The sequence below is a fragment of the Nicotiana tomentosiformis genome, chromosome 2 (genome assembly GCF_000390325.3).
Source record: "Nicotiana tomentosiformis chromosome 2, ASM39032v3, whole genome shotgun sequence".
Classification (NCBI taxonomy): Eukaryota; Viridiplantae; Streptophyta; class Magnoliopsida; order Solanales; family Solanaceae; genus Nicotiana; species Nicotiana tomentosiformis.
Window position 1 is genome coordinate 140,900,656 of NC_090813.1, and position 2,924 is coordinate 140,903,579.

The 2,924-nt window shown below is 28.9% G+C and overlaps 1 long non-coding RNA gene across 1 annotated transcript; it reads right to left on the reverse strand.

Moving 5' to 3' along the window:
- Positions 1-548: 548 nt before the first annotated feature.
- On the reverse strand, positions 549-1,468 carry LOC138905458 (uncharacterized). Its single transcript, XR_011413551.1, has 2 exons — positions 1,097-1,468; positions 549-1,031 (listed from the first exon to the last, which is right to left on the reverse strand). It is a non-coding gene; the product is annotated as an uncharacterized lncRNA (long non-coding RNA).
- Between the last annotated feature and the right edge of the window lie 1,456 nt (positions 1,469-2,924).

A 2,924-nucleotide genomic window follows, 5' to 3' on the forward strand; every position in this document is an offset into this window, starting at 1 on the left:
GGGTAAACAGTTAAAATTTTAAGTTCTACGTATTGACGATTCAAAGTTAGTAGCTCGAAAAATAAGGTGTATTACTTTTTATAATAATTTAAAATACATGAATATTAGTAAAAGTATTCTTGATAAATTCGATTTATACAAATTAAATTGAAAATTGAAAAAAAGAGTTTTAGAAAGATCTTTTGATTGTGAATCGGACAGAGCATGTGAACACCAATCACAATGTTTTCAATTAATTCGAAGTAACAGTGAATGCTTGCTGATCTAGTTACCTTGGAAACATCTGCATCTGGCCTGTTCATGCATCTGCTGTTCAATAAACTTCACATCCGAAATATTGGTAATTAAATATTCATTTATTGACTGGACTAGGATGAGTTTATCTTAGTATTGAACTTAACTTTTAAGTCACTGGACCTTTCACTAGGGGACTACAGCGAAAGGCTCATTCTAGTTTTGTTAGTTTCTGCCTTAAAAAATATAGGCATTGGATTTGCTCAAATAAAACACTAGTCCTCGTTCTGCCTAATAAAATTATGACAGCATTGGAGTAAAAAGATCAAGAGCAAACTTCATTCATCCGCTAGAAACTAATATTAGCCATTAGCCACAAAATTACAGTATGCATTTTATAGCTCAAAACTAATTAAAAAGTTAGCCACCGACCCAACTATCACGGAAACACAGTTCCGTCCTTCATCCAAAAACCTGTCTTTTCCAATTCCAACTCAAGTTCCAAAATAGAAAAATGAAATCTAAGATAAGAAGTAGGAATTTGAGTTCTTCAATGCCGTCGTATTATACATACCTAAAGCCAGGAGCGTTGGCACAATTCAGGAACTCCAAAATCACTGCTAAATTATGACCAAACGATGCTCAATCACCAATTGCAATGTACCAACAAATACCTAATTCAGAACAGACCTCTTAGCACCAACCACAGATTGCTTAATTTCTTGTTTCAATTTGAAGATTGCGAACTACCGTCACTATATAAATTGTGTCACTTCTTCTTGTTTCTTTTTCTCTTCCTATAACAAAAAAAAAAATCAGAAATCCCAAAAAAAAAAAAAAAAGGGTAAAGAGCAAAGCAAACCTCGCCCATTGATATTCTTGGATATGGATAGAGGTAGATGATAAGTTTAAAGAGAGAAAGAGAGAGAGAGAGAGACTAGATTGTTTCTCTCTTTTTAAGTTTTTTTATTTATTTTTGTGAAAGTGTGTGTACTGTTTGGCGTTTTTCTCAAGAAAGTTCAAAATAGAAGTGGTGAGCATGGGCTACATAGAGATCAACGAGGCACTTACTAGTTTTCGTCATCTAAAAAAGCACAACTGGCGTGGCTTTTATATAGGTGACACATGTGACGGACATATACTTTGCTATTTTAGGTGGGTTTTTAGTTTATGTGGCTTTAGGATTAATGTAAGTAGTGCAGTTACGTTAAATTGGTGCAACGAAGAAATTAATGTGCTTAGTAGATTGTATTTACATCAATGAAGTGTTCTGTTTTGCTTTATTTATGCTTATTTGTCTTGCTTGTGAATTAGTTTCAGTTTTAATGAGGTAACGTGTTGTTCGACGATTGTTTCAATTACACAATTGTGTTTACTAATTGTGTTCAATCACTATACAATATATATATATATATATATATATATATATATATATATATACAAAATAAACTGTCACTATACAAAATATATATAAAAATAGACTGTCATTATACAAAAAATATACAAAATAGACTGTCACTATACAAAAATATACAAAATAGACTGTTATTGTACAATTTATATACAATAGGTTATCACTCTACAAAAAATATACAAAATAGACTGTCACTATACAAAATATATACTAAATAGACTGTCACTTTTAAAACATATATAAAATAGACTGTCACTATACAACAAATATATAAAATAGACTGTCCATATACCAAAAATATATAAAATAGATATTTCGGGCTATTAGATGTAATATGTTTGGGCCGGAGGGCCATTTTCTATCAATGGACAAAAATATGGACTATTAAAATTTTGAGGGGCTATAGAGGGTAGTTTTCTCAAAGATCAACGTATTTAAATATATTCAGAAGATGTATGAAAGTTATTTCTAAAAGAAACTATTTTACGCTCCAAATAATAATTATACCATTCCTTTTATGGCGAGAGAAGAATATTAGTTGGACGTATAAATTGGAATAGTTAATGTATTTAATATATTGCATTGGAATATTTTGTTCTTTAGATGGTGTGGGAAATGAGACAATCGTCCCAATTATGAATTTCTTTATTTCTTTTTTTGAAGGATATTTTCCCTTTTCTCAGTTTTGTTCCATAGAGGAAATATTTGTTTCTACTTTTGACTATGGTATTTTATTTGTTAAAATTTAACTATTTCAATTAAGTGTCTACGTCTTTTGCTCAACTTGCTACATCGTAAAGTTATTACAAATGAGTTAGATTCTAGAGACGGGTTTAAGAATTTGTGAAAACTTATTGCCTGTTTGGCCAAGCTGAAAAAATCAACTTATTTTAAGAAATATTTTTGAAAAAAGTACATTTGAAGAGAAATAGTTTATTTTTGGCTAATCACTTTTAAAAGTACTTTTAAGTAATAATTTTTATTTGGCCAAACTTTTCAAAAAGTGCTTTTAAGTATCAAATTACAAATAAGGACATGAATAGATTTACTTAATATTTAATATTATAAATAAATAAATAATCTTAAAAATTTATTATTACAGACAACAATTAAATCTTTTCATATTATTTAAGTAAAATATGAAAATAAAAGTAAAAAATACTTTAATTCTTTTAATATTATTTAAATACATTAAAAATCATTCGACAAATATAAAAGCATTCTCCCCTAAAGTCACTATATATTAGAAGGCTATCCTAAAAATAAGAAGAAATAC